The sequence below is a fragment of the Pteronotus mesoamericanus genome, unplaced genomic scaffold, assembly GCF_021234165.1.
Source record: "Pteronotus mesoamericanus isolate MK-2021 breed Mesoamerican mustached bat unplaced genomic scaffold, CSHL_Meso_final contig_182, whole genome shotgun sequence".
NCBI lineage: Eukaryota > Metazoa > Chordata > Mammalia > Chiroptera > Mormoopidae > Pteronotus > Pteronotus mesoamericanus.
The window spans coordinates 31,116,345-31,130,367 of NW_026555078.1; positions in this window are offsets into that span (position 1 = coordinate 31,116,345).

The window sequence follows — 14,023 nt, forward strand, 5'->3', positions numbered from 1 at the left end:
CAAAATGAAGAGAATCACCATGCTAGAGCAATGCTGGAAGGGGTACACCTTGTCTTACACAAAACCCCAACACAAAGGCTTCTATAAAAAATTTCCTTTTTCTTATTATTTGCTGATGATGCTGTAATACATCTTCAGTCAAGCTGCACTACTTCGAGCAATTCTCTCATAATCTTTCTCATCTAGTCCCAAATTGGCAGTATTTTAGGCAGTGGCCAGTTGCCAAGGGCGATATGCCAAGTCTCTACAGAATTAAATAAAATGAAGAATTGGCAACGTGAAGGTGACAAATGTATGTAGTCATCTCTATGTCTCAGGTCCAAAAAACATTACTTTTTCCTCAAGAAGTTGAATGAGTCGTGACTAAGCAATGGAGTGGTAGAGGGTTATTCTTCTAGAATAACCTTGACCAATCTTTAAAACTTCCTCAGGAGTTCATTTCTGACCTATAAAATGAATGAAGATCCTTAATAAAGAATATAAAGAATTGTTTATGCTTCAATACTGTTGTAGTAATCAGTGTAATGACCTCTCACCACCAAAATGCTCACCCTTGACTCCTCAGGACCTGCACACATCACCTTATATGGCAGAAGGGGCTTGGCAGGTGTGATTAGGGGTCTTGAGATGGGAGGTGGTCCTGGGTTATCTGGGGACCCGATGTAATCACAAGAGTACTCATAATTGGAAGAAGGAGATAGGACAGCCTGTCTGGGTTATGATGTGAGAAAGACTGGACCAATCATTGTTGGCTTTGGAGATGGAAGGGCACCATGAGCCAAGGAATGTGGGCAACTTCTAGAAACTGGAAAAGGCAAGAGGTAAGATTCTCTCCTAAAGCCTCCAGAAGATACGCAACCCTACTACCTTGATTTGAGCCCAGTGAGAAGTAAAGATAAAAACATGCATTATTTGAAGTCTAAATTTGTGGTTATTTGTTACAGCTGCAATAGCAAACTAATGCAGTCACAGTTGAATAATGTCAGATAGTAACTTAGAAGTTCTGTATTTCATTTAGGATTCAAAACTGTACAGTCATAGCTCGGTACTCGTCGGCTTCAGAACTCATCGAACACTGTACTCATCACATTTTCATGAGCAAGACATGTTTCAGCATTCACCACTTGCTCAGGACTCCTTGTACTTACTAGAACTTGTATGAGTCACGACACTGCCCCACAAGAGAAAATGCTTCATCATTTGGTACTTGTCAGTTTTGGCACTTGTCACAAGTTCTGGAACAAATTAACAACTAGTACTGAAGTACCACTGTATTTCATTTAGACTAGATCCTCTGGCAATATTTAGTTACTAAACAAATATATTTGAAATATCTCAACTTTAATAAAATGCTATTTTCTTAGTTTGTTTTCTCAACAGGGAAGTACATATTGAACCCTAATTACATTCTAAAGTTGGATAAATATAAAACAAAGGGTTGTCATCAAACTTAAAGCAAACAAAAAGTACAATAGATAACAGACAGAAACAGACCCTTAGGTTTCACATGGATCACTGGAGTGAGACCCTAACCACTGCACCTCACTGGTTGTGGAAATAAGCAAATATCTGGATGAAACACTCTTATTTTTCAACCACTTGATTCTGAAATACATTAGAGAGTCAGCCTTCAGAAGTTGTTAGTACATCAGTCAACTTAATGTCCACAAGAACTTTAAGATTCAAAATTTTACTAGCAGAAAATGAAGGTATGAAACTTCTCTGAGGTTACAACTTTCACAAGAAGAAAAAGAATAAAGACATCTTTTACTTGAATTGTTCAGGTTAAGCTGCTATTTCCCAAGGTGCATTTCAATGGCCTTCTGTGGGCCAAGTGTGCATTTCATGTGACACGATCTCTAAATTCAAAAGTCCTGGGGTGGGAAAATGTGTGTGTGTGTGCACTGCATGTGTGTGTGTATACACACACGCACATATCTATATAATTGGAGTCATGTTTTAACATAAAAACCCATCTGGCATGTAACTGAAAAGTACAAGCCTGGGTAAGATTTGCATGGGAACATGTTTTCCAAGTTCCAAGTTCTATCCCTATCAAAGTTTCTGTGCAAGTCAACTGTGGATTAACTGTATTTAATCCCAGAACTTAAAGGTGCATGGTCGGGAAAATGAAAATAAGCTGGAACTGACAGAGCGTGAGACCAGAGAAACAATCCAGCTATAGCACTGGCCTCTCAGGAAGAGGACCAGCCTCCAAAGATAATAAGTTGGGAACATGGGAATCTTGGGTATCACCCAGGATGGTATAATGGTATTACTATTCAAATGGTCTAAATGGTAAATGATGTCTCTTGATGGAGAGAATACTCCTTAGCACGTGGATAATCACAGTGCCTTCTAAGAAGGAGTGGAGTCCATGTGTATTGAAGTAGAGCAGCTTCAAGCTGAGGTTGAAGGGGTGGGGCATGTGTAAAAACAGTACATAGCTCTGCAGGGAGAGAGGGTTAAGCAGATGGTCATGGTGTTGAACTAGGTTGCTGGGGTTCATGGCAGCTCTAAGCTAAGAAGAAAAGTTCATGAAGCAGCACAAAACCTCCTTGCCATGTCAAGTACACCCAACAAGTTACTCAAGAAAAACTGTAGCTCTTTGAGCAGCAACCACCAAGTGTAAGAACCTAATTCTAAATCTCATGCGTGCTGAGTGCAGGACCCTGGATAGACTTCACAGCTTGTTCGGATTAGCTAAGGGCCTGGCTCTTGCTGGACCTTCCTGTTCAAAATCATCTGCCCTCATTGCTGGGCAGAGCTGGGGAAGAGTAGGAGTGGCATTTCCAGCAGTGTTGGCTTTATCTGAGTGGATCATCATTATTATTATTGTTAGTTTTTAGCAAGAAGCTGCAAGAACTTGAGTTTCACATCCCTTCCCCAGTCTTAAAGCTGCTGAGTTCCCATTGCATGTACATTTCACTTGGCAATTCAATGAAGCGAGGCTGAAATTAAAAATGGAAAAAGTTAAAACAAGTCGCTGCCAACATTTAATCCCCAGGTTTGGCCCTGCATGTATTTAGCCCCAAAGCAGCATCAGGCAGCTATAAAAAGAGATGAATCTGAAGAGGTGGGAGCAAGGAAGAGAGAAAACAAAGTGAACTCTCTGAACCAAATCAGAGCAAATGAGTCAAAGCACAGGAGTAAGAAAGGTCTGACAAAGAGAATGAACCATCGCCAATTGGGGCTCTCTGAAGATGCTTAAAGAAAACCCAGCACCACAGAGGGGGCCGCTAGAGACCTGAACATAAGGCCATTAAATACCCCAGCTCTTCTGAGACATAAAGCAGCCAAGTTCCCCACGAAGAGCACTTGCTTCTGCAGACAGGTAGGCAGGAGAGCACTCTGAGAGTGAAGCAATCAACTCTTGGTGTTATTAGTGTAGAGAGAAGAGGTTTTGGTCCAGGGGAGAGGCCTTTTAGGTTTCAGACCTGATATATTCCTAAACGCAAGGGTGGCTAATTGTAAATTTTAATTTATGGAGGCGGAATGCATTGGAGCAGAAGTCTGCACGAGGGTTTCTTAAGGAGTCCCATTCCATGGGGGCTCGTGGAAGGAAGGAGGCTGGACTTTAAGCTGGTACGGCGGATTAGCAGTCTTCTTGCTAACATCTGATTGCTGCTGTTTCTTAAACTCTCTTTTCTGTTCCTTCTTACCACTTCTTAATACACCCTTGACATGCCAAGAGTTAGAAGTGGAGTGGGAAATGGAGGAGGTGGGTGCAGCGAAGGCTTGGTGTCAGACTGCCGCCTGCTTGGGCAAACGCTCACCTTGAACTTTGATGATAGACAGAGCCCATGGCTCATGTATGATTTGGCCACTGAATTATGAGGTGACAGGCCGAATAATAGCTCCTGTCTTTTTTCAGGTTCCCTATTGGTTTAGTGTACACTAGCTTGCCTGTCAGGCTAAAAGTGGTAAAGCTTTGTAAATAAAAATGCCAATTATGAAAACCCATGTGACAATCGTCTCAAGTGAGGCCTCAGTGAAACAGAATCTGCGATGAAAATTGAATGCAGATGATTTGTTGGTGAGTGCTGTCTACGGAGGAACAAAGGTGGCAGGTTCGGGCAGTGGAAAAGTTCAACTATGATGCAGTGATTTAAAAAATGCTGGAGCTGCCCTAGCTGGTGTGGCTCAGTGGACTGAACACCCACCTGCAAACCAAAGGGTCATGGTTCAATTCCCAGTGTAGGGCATGTCCATGGGTTGCAGGCCAGGTCCCCAGCAGGGGGCGCATGAAATACAACCAGGCATTGTCGCCTCTCTCCCTCTCTTTCTTCCTCTCTTCCCCCCTCTCTTCCCCTCTTCCCCCCTCTCTTCCCCTCTCTAAAAATAAATAAATAAAAAATTTAAAAAATGCCATCGCTAATTCCAGGGGGAGCTTTGAGGCTGGATGGCCCTTCAGGGTTGTCCTGAATTGGAATGAGCAGGCGAGACCTTCATGCTTCTGTGTTGCCCTTTAATGGCTGTTGATTTAGGGTATACCCTGCATCACTGTGGGTCCTCTCCTGCAGTTAGCCTTTCTTCCTCGGACCTCCTTGTCCTCAATTTTATCATCTTTATCAATTTTATCATTGGATGTTGACCAATGAGCCAAACATCCACAACTATCTATGAGTCCATAGATATTCTAACTGAAGACCCTTCTCTTTCTACCCAAACTGGGTAAGCAGGTGAATCATCCAAAGCTCTGCCCACTGTGAGGATTTCCAGCTTGTACCTACATACTAAGCAGATACCTCATGAACCAAACATGACCTCTACCCTCCATTGTCAGGAGGTCATGTAGCTGAGGGAGAGATACCAGTGTATTGGTGGATGAAATGGGGATCTAGGCCATCTGTTCTGTGCCAGTGTGGCTTTGTTTGTGCCTGTTCCCAGATGCTTGACTTCCATCCTATTTATGACAGAGTGAACTGTTAACATTGCCCTGGGAAAAGACCATAAATGTATTTCTGTTTTAGCCTATCCAAAGTGACTATGAACTCTTTCTTAATGTGCCTTCCTTATTGATATGAAAAATGTATTCCCTATTAAATAGCCACAAATCATATACCAAGACCATGTTAATTTGTTGTAGCAAAGATGCCGCATGGAGCACCGCATTTGGAGCTGGGCTATTTGGTTGCAGCAAATCACTATCTCATTCTTCAGGCTCTGTCTGGTCTTTGTTGGGGGCTGACTAGTTAATTAATGGGGACATGATTGGGACTGTCCCCCACCCCTGCATCCTTTAGGTTTTTAAGGATAATGCTAATCTTTGCCATCCCCCTTGGTTGTGAAGTGGTTTTTTTATATACTGTCTTGGTCAGTGAGGGAAATGGGTAGTTTCCATTTGACCTTCATCCTAACAATAGCTCTTACCCCAGAGCTGAGGAGCTAACACAGGTGTTCTGCCAACTACCAGTTATTTCTCTTCCAACTATACATTCCAGGTCCAGGGAAGAGACCACCCGGAGGGTCTGTGCCCCCAGGGGGCACACGGAGATTTGGGCCTGACCAGGACCTGACCAGGACCTCCTATGTTACCCGGCTTCCATGTCCCACCCTCTCACAGGAAGACTAGATGACACCTCCACGCCCCAGGTATCAAGATCGGCACAGATCCTTTGTCCAACAGGGTCTGAAATGTCTGGAGATTCCCCTTTTGCCCAGTGTATGAGCACCCACACTCTGGAGGCAGCATATTTCAAGGAGTTTTCTGGCCATACGTCGTGTGTCTACTCTGGCCATACATAGTGTGTCTACTCCCTCATGCCTCCTCGTGAGTCTTTTGGTCCTGCCTTCTGCCACCTTCCGTGGTAGTCCCGTCACGTCCACTTCATACTGCCTGAGCCACCAATCTCCCCAAGCCCCAAAAGCCACCCTAGCAGCACATTTGACTGTTTCCCCTGGGTTTCTGTCATGCTGCTACATTCTCCATCACTGGTGAATCGCCCCATATCCATAATCTCTCCTTTGTCCAACTTTATTTTCTGCCCTCAATGATCCAGCAGTCCTATCAGTAGTGTCCTGGCTCTTGCCAGTCCACGTTAGTTAGATCCTGCAGCCCTTTCAAGTGTAGTGATTTTGTCTTTTAGCACTTCCCCGGCCAAGTTATGCTGTGATTCAACCCTCATCATTTGTCTCTTGGCCAGGAAGGGAGCTGTGAGTGGATTTGGGAAGAAGGAGTGCGTTATGTTGCAAAACACAGACTTCTGCACCATTTTTAGGCAAGGGAGGAGCATTAGCCTTTCACATGGAGAAATGACCACATCTGTGGGTCCAGAAGGTTCAGAAGAGCCTGGGAGATCCGCTTCCTAGTGCATCGACCTATACCTGCCTATCCTGCGTTTCTTTCAAGGCCCCAATCCTGGCTGTGACACAGCAACCTGCCGGAGCTGAGAACCCAGCCTTCTCCAGAGCTCTGCTACTTTCAAAAAGCTGTTCCTCGGCTCTTCTGCCCTCCAACTATAGGAGATCTCTTTGTACAGCGGTCTTCTGGCTTTTGCACATAGCCTTTAGATTGTGATGTATCACTCTTAGTATCAACTGTTGCAGATCTGGTTCCTAGAGAAGCAAATTCTGAGACAGATTCACCCATAGAAAGCTTATTAGGCAGTGGAAGTGCTCCCAGGATCAACCCTTGAGGGGGGAGTCAAGGAACCAGAGCTGGGCAGAGGGAGGATGGTAATGTGGTCACAACAAAGGTTCGGCTGATCTCATGGGGAGCTCTGGATCTGGGATGGCCCTGCAGGGTATTCCCAAGTTAGGAGGAGGGGGCCAGGCCTTTATATCCCACATCAGACAGTCACCCTACAAGGGCTGCCCCTGGGAAGCAAGTGTGCCCTTGAGCTAGGTGGTCGGCTTTCTTCAGCTCAGAGCAAGGCCCAGAAAAGCTCTTAGCTGAGAGCTGTCTGCAGCTGGCAGGGAGTGGGGTAAAGGGGAATGGATGCCTGAGTCCTCCAGGGAAATCTGGACAGAGAATCCTGACATCTACAATGCCAACCTACCTATTCCCATAGATAGAGATTTAGAAACCTTAACTGTACAACAAGAAATTACTTTCAGATCTTCAGGTAAAACTTAATGGTAAAATACGCCTCTGTAAACCTCAATTTAACACAGCATCTTGGTTTCAAAACAAACCAAGATCTCTTTTTTTCTTTTGGACATGGACAACCAAAGGGGTCCATTAGGCATGTGGAATAGACAGCGCCTCTGATGGTCCTGCAAATGGTCCTAAAATCTCAGGGCCATTTCTTGTCTACCCTCCCTTTCTCTGTTGCTTGGAGCTGAAAGCCACACCAGCTCTCCAAGCAACTCAAATGTTAACAGCCCCATGGCAAGCATCTGTGCGATCTCTGAGCCATGCTGGGCCATGCTGGACCATGCTTGTGGTCCTGAGTGGCCCAAGGCCATCCACAATTTTCACTGGGCCTGCAGACAGCACGCTGACTGCCTGCGGTGCAAAGAAGCAATGAAACAAGCATGGCCCATTTCTTAGCAAGGAAAAGCAGTGGAATTGTGTGCACTGAAGACAAATTGGCCATAAACTCTGCAAGCCATGGAGGTTATTTCAGTTACTAAATGATTAAAGTCTCTAATCTCTGGAGCAGTGATAAAGGACACTCGAGAAGGGGGCTGGATTTTTAATGCTGGGGAAGGTGCAGCACATCTCTCCTGAGACCATACCAGAGGAAGCCCACCCCATAGAGGAACCACAGATAAGTAAGACATCATTAATAAATCAATGACAGGAAAATGAAAACGGAAGCAGATGAATCAGCCAGTGGATCAGGTTGTAGATGAAAAACAGCACATCTGTTGCTACCGTCGGTACATTAACAAATAAGCCTGCTGGATGAGGCAGTCTTTCATACTTATACTTGGAATAATGAAGCTTCAAGAGCGATTAAGCATAAATCAATTTTTAAATGTATCTCGCACCTCCCCAAACACCAGGAGGCATATTTTTCCTTGCTCTGAATTCTTTTTGGCAGACAACAGGAGGTGCAGGGATAAAAAACGCTGCCTCATTTTGGCTCTGCGGTGAGGTAGAGGTAAACAGCTAATTTAGTGTTTAGTTTCACACTTTGATTCTTACCAGCTGAAGACATTGAGCTGCGCTTAATCGATGTTAAATCCAAGCCCGTGCATTGCAGCTCCAGCAGCATCCAGCAGTCTCCTTGTCCAGGACAGCTTGTTCTAGCTCCCTTTCCATGTCATACAGGTATTGATTTACATTTCATTTTCTTTATTGAAGACTTCAGCAAAATTAACAATTGAGAATTGATGAAGCTTTTTTCTGAAGCATAATTTCTCCTTTATATACAATGAAAAAAAGTTGCTTCTCCCCTAATGGTGAAGTGGCCAGGTTTTAGGACACTAATGATGGACATGCTCAATTTATCTGGTGAATTGTACATCCATGTCCCAAGTGGGAGAGATGTACTCTCCTCATGATAATCTCTAATTAAGAGGTTTTGGGATAATCAGGTGACGCAGAAAGAGATGGCTCAGGGTGAGGAAGGGGGGAAGGGCCAGAAGGGACATAGGGCAACACAGGAAAGAAAATTACATTGACATCTAAAATTTCTCTAAGAAGCAGAAAATCCTGCAAGCTGACTAATAAATGAATTCTCAGTAAGATAAACAGAGAAGGCATAAGAAGGAAAAAGGACAAAGAAGGAGAGGTAAGAAATAAGATGACTAGAAATGATTGGAGGAAACCCCAGAAACATTCCAAAAGCGATTACATTATTGGCTGAACAAGGTCATGACTGAACAGGATACTATACATGGGTGGCATGTATGGTATGTTGACTATGTTTCAGTAAAATTGTTAATATACTTCTTTTTAAAAAAAGGAAGAAAGGATGAAGGGGTGGGGGATGAGGATAGAAAGTGTACATCCAACCACAGTGCCACATTCTTAGCTCTGTTACTAAAGGAAGCAGGTGGGGCGGTTATTTGTGCACAGACAGACTCTGCCACCCACCCCACCCCACCACGCTGTGCTCTCTGACAGGCTTCATGTGCAGCTCAGGGCAGAAGTCCCCCAGGACATTCTTTCTCAGGATTGGGGGACTATGCGACCCTGTTAGCTGATATGGCCATTTCCCAGAAGACCTTGCTCTACTCTACTGCCACTAACCCACCACTGAGTTTACCTGCTTTTCCAAGATGGAATTCTTTGTATGCAAAATGGAAGGGACACGGCCAAATCTAAGGCGACATCTCCTTTAACCTTTTTCTTGGTCCTGGCCTACACAAGGTAGAACCTGTCTGGTACTTTGAGGTTAATACTTCTTTTATAGAAAAATTACTCCAGGTTTCTGAGGACTTCAGCCAGATGGCCTAGGGATAACTGCCTGGTGTCATGCTCTCCATTTCTCATCATCTCTTACTCCACATCTTCAGTGAAGTTCCACCTGAAGGTGAGTTCTTTAGTATCCTGTGGAGGCTAGAAGATCCTCCAGCTTAATCCACACATCAAGGGTTTTCACCATCACATTATACCTAGGATATGAGGGTTCTCATTTCAGGAAGAACTGAAGTCCCTTCTTTGCAATGGTGGATCCTTCTGTAATCCTTGCTACTCTTGGGAAAGGAAATGTGGTAGATGTCAGATAAATGCTTGTTAATCTATTCATTCATCCTCACCATGGAACTGGTAAAAATTTAGTTTAAAAAGAAGTGAAATAGTGATGAAGGTCTACAGTAAAGGATAGTTTGGAGGTATTACCAAGGCGCCTCAGCTTTCCCATTTGTTAAATGAAGACATTATTTTTGATGTGTTTGAGCTTCTTCAGATAAAGGCAATATGCTGGGGAAATGGACTCAGCATCTGAGTGTCTGAAAGTGGCCAGGGTTGACAAGAAAGCACTTCCTACTCCTCAGCAGCCCTTTATGCAACACAGGGGAGGTTGTTCTTCAGCAAGCTCAGGAAGATAAAGGAAACAGAGAGAGGCTCAACAGACATCTTTTTCCCTCCTTACTTTCTCCCTGTTCTTATTTGAACAAAGTTGAAATTCAGTGTCCTTGCTGAGTAGGTTTCCCCAAAGTATTAGTCAATGTGGTCAGTAATTGGAATACATTTGTCCATGTTAATATTTGCAATTTCAGGAAGCAGCTCAGTAGAAACTAAAATAGGTATGATATGTAAATGTCTTTAGTGATATTTAACCCAGACCATAATTAGACTTCTGGAATATGGAAAAACCAGAACAATTCAATAAACTCACATTATGGTGTAAGTCCATTCCCATGCCATATTCCAGCTGATCATGCCTGGGTGGGCTTTTCTTCTCTCTGCTTCTTGAATTCTTTATTTTACTAATGACCTCTGTACTAATTAGCAGTTGTTGGCACGTTACAATGGCATTTATGAAGCATCAAGTGGTACACACCTGTCCTATATTTACTCTTTCATTCCTAAGGACAATTCTCAGGGGGGTGGGGGGTTTCCTGGTGGTTCTCTTTCCAGCACACTCTGATGTTTTGGGAACGACACAGTCAAGGCCAGCATCGCAGGAGCATGACCTGTGCAGCCACACAGGGCTCTCTGCTCAGAAGGACCCCGCACTTAGAAAAGCCCCACACTTGGTTTAATGTGTGGCTGTCATCATCTTGAAATTCTTCCCTTTTGAACAACAAGGGGCCACATTTGCATTTTGCACTTGGGCCTGCAGATTGTGCAGGGGAACGGAACACAGCACTTGGGGTTTCCGACCACAGCTTCGGTCCTTGTTAGCTTCATGCCCTTGGACAAGTTTCTCAACCTCTCTCAGCTTCATTTTCCTCAATTGTTAAATATAGAAAGAACAACATCTGTGCCACAAAATTGTTATAAGAATTGCATGAGATTAAAAAAAACCCATCAGTGCCTGGGATATAATTCTAATAACTGACATCCATTAATTGCTTACTCTGAGCCAGAAAGCAGGCTAAGCAATTTACAAAGGTTAGCTCATTTATTCCTCACAACCACGGCTGATGACCAGCCAGCACACTCTGGTTTGCACTTACAAGTTGTTTTGTTGTTGTTGTTGTTGTTGTTGTTGTTGTTGTTTTACAGCCAGTGTCTATTCCCATTGGCCCAGTATCTGCTCTGGTTGGTCCATGTCCATGGTCACAGTGGTTATCACTACTGTTCTCAGTCATCTGTGGTCAGTAGTGTTTTACAAATGAGAGAACTGAGGCGGAGACATTGAATAAATTGCCCAAGTCCACAAAGCATATAAGTAGACACTAATTATAAATGTCATAACCTCCAGTAAAGAGCAGAGATTCTAGGAGAAGTGAGGTCTTTTAACTTGAAGTTTAGTGTTCTTTACTCCTGTCCCCATTTTTCTCTACCCCCAGGGAGTTAAGAATCAAGTGTGGATGATAAAGGCCCATATGAACTGGGCCACCACACAAGGCTGTGTGCTCCTAGCTGCCCAAACTCACCTGCAAACACATGTACTCTAAGCTGTTCGCAGTTGTCTTTCCAAGTCTGCAAGTCTTTGGTTAAGTTTTCCCCTCATGTGAAGACTCTTCTCTAGCTTCTGGTCCCCATCACTTTATACCTAATTCCTCATTTTCCTCTAAGACTCAACTGAGGTCCTTTACACCCCCTTGAAGACTTTTAGAGACTTGTGCATAATTCTATCAGAATGTTACCAAACAGCAATTGGGGTTCCACTCCCTGTCGCCACCCTTCAGGTAAAATTCCAGAGGCAAAGGTTTGGTGATAAAGGAAAGGGGTCTTTATTCAAAAGCTTCACAATTTTGGAATAACAGCTTTCCACATGCATTAGCCACTTAAACCTATCAATTAAGGCTAAACTCTTTAACACCTGAGTTCTGCTAGCATTCCCCCTGTTGGTTTTTAATTACCTTATTTCTGTAGGGTTAGTTTACAAACTAAAACAATATAAGATACAAAAGCCACACAATTTTGGAATAATGGCAGGCTTCTGCCTCAGAACCTGTACCCTCTAGAACATCCAAAGAAGAATAACCCCGTCCTCCTCTGCCAAGCCAGCCTGACCCTTGGCTGTGTTCCGAGTTCCCTCCCATCCAAAATACTGCATGCTGGGAGATGCAGGCAGCTGCAGTACAATCATCCAGGCACCCTTGGGAAAGAGAGCCCAGGAGCCCAAGAACACTTCTTTTACTTCAAATCTTCTAGCCCATAATTCCAGTGCTCTGGAGGCATTCAGCTTCTCAGCCAATCCCATCTAGACTATTTACCATGGCCTCCTCCTATGGCCTCTCTCTACACCTCTGCAGTAATCCGATCAGATCTTTCTGTATCAATAGCATTTTGCCTATATATTCTAATTGCTGCTTTTCTTATCTGCCTTCCTTCAAGCCTGGGAGATATTTTTTTAGTACTTTAAATAAATTTTAATTTTTTAAGTACAGATGACATACAATATTATATTAGTTTCAGGTATACAACCTAGTGATTAATTAATTTTACATTATATAACTTACTAAGTGTTCATTCCAATAAATCTCATACCCATCTGACACCTTATATAGTTACTACAATATTATTGACTATATTCCTTACTCTGTGCTTTATATACCTTTGATTCTTCTGTAACTACCAATTTGTACTTTTCCCCTTCACCTTTTTCACTCATCACCCTCAAACTCCTCCCATCTGGCAACCATCAAAATATTCTCTGTATCTATGAGTGTGTTACTGTTCTGGTTGTTCATTCTGTTTCTTAAATTCAATTTTTATTAAAGAAGACTCAAACATTTCATGTAATACTGATTTGGTGGTGATGAGCTCCTTTAGCTTTTTCTTGTCCTTTTACTCTAAATGATAGCTTCGCTGGGTAGAGTGATCTTGGTTGTAGGTCCAGGCTTTTCATGACTTTGAATATTTCTTGCCACTCCCTTCCGGCCTACAAAGTTTCTGTTGAGAAATCAGCTGACAGTCTTATGCTGACCCTCCCTTGTAGGTAACTAACTACTTTTCTCTTGCAGCTTTTAAGCTTCTTTCTTTGTCTTTGACCTTTGGCATTTTAATTATGATATATCTTGATGTGGGCCTCTTTGGGTTTGTCTTGGTTGGGATTCTCTGCACTTCCTGGACTTGCATATCTATCTCTTTTACCAGGTGAGGGAATTTTTCCAACATTGTCCTTTTACATAGGTTTACAATTACTTACTTTCTCTTCTCCTTCTGGCACCTCCATGATGTGAATGTTAGTATGCTTGAAGTTGTCCCAGAGGCTCCTTACACTATCCTCATATTTTTGTATTTTTTTCTTTTTGCTGTTCTGATTGGGTGTTTTCTCCTTTCTTATTTTCCAAATCTTTGATTTGATCCTCTGTTTCATCTGCTCCACTGTTAATTCTTTGTAATATATTCTTCATTTCAGTTAATGTATTCTTCATTCCTGACTGCTAGTTCCATTTATGTTTCCTATCTCTTTGTTGAAGTTCTCACTAAGTTATCTACTCTTCCCCTAAGTTCATTGAGCATCCTTATAACAAGCGCTTTGAACTCTGTACCTAGCAGACAGCTTATTTCCATTTTGTTTAGTTCTTTTTCTGGAGTTTTGTTCTGTTATTCCATTTGAGACATGTTTCTTTGTCTCCTCATCTTGGTAGCCTGTGTTTGTTTTTATGTATTAGGTGGAGCTACTATGTCTCCTGGGCTGGGTAGTGTGGTAGTAGAGTCCAGTGGCACAGCCTCCCCATTCACCAAACCTGGGCACTCCAGGTGTGACCCTTGTGTGAACTGTATATACCTTCCTCTTGATTGCTGTTGGCATGCTAATGGCTGGATTTACCCACAGGCCAATCTGCTGCAAGGACTGGCTGCAACCATTGTGGAGGATCAGCCATGCTGGGGCCCACCCCATAGAAAAGGACTTACTTCAGTGGAGCTCTAGTGCCCTCTGAGTCTGCCCCTTGAGTATGTCACTTGTGGAGTGGTTGGGTGGTGCTTTGACATGGTCTGAAGCTGTCTACTTGGTGTGCTGGTTTGGGGCCTCCTGGGAGGTACAGGCCAAGGTCAGCCACC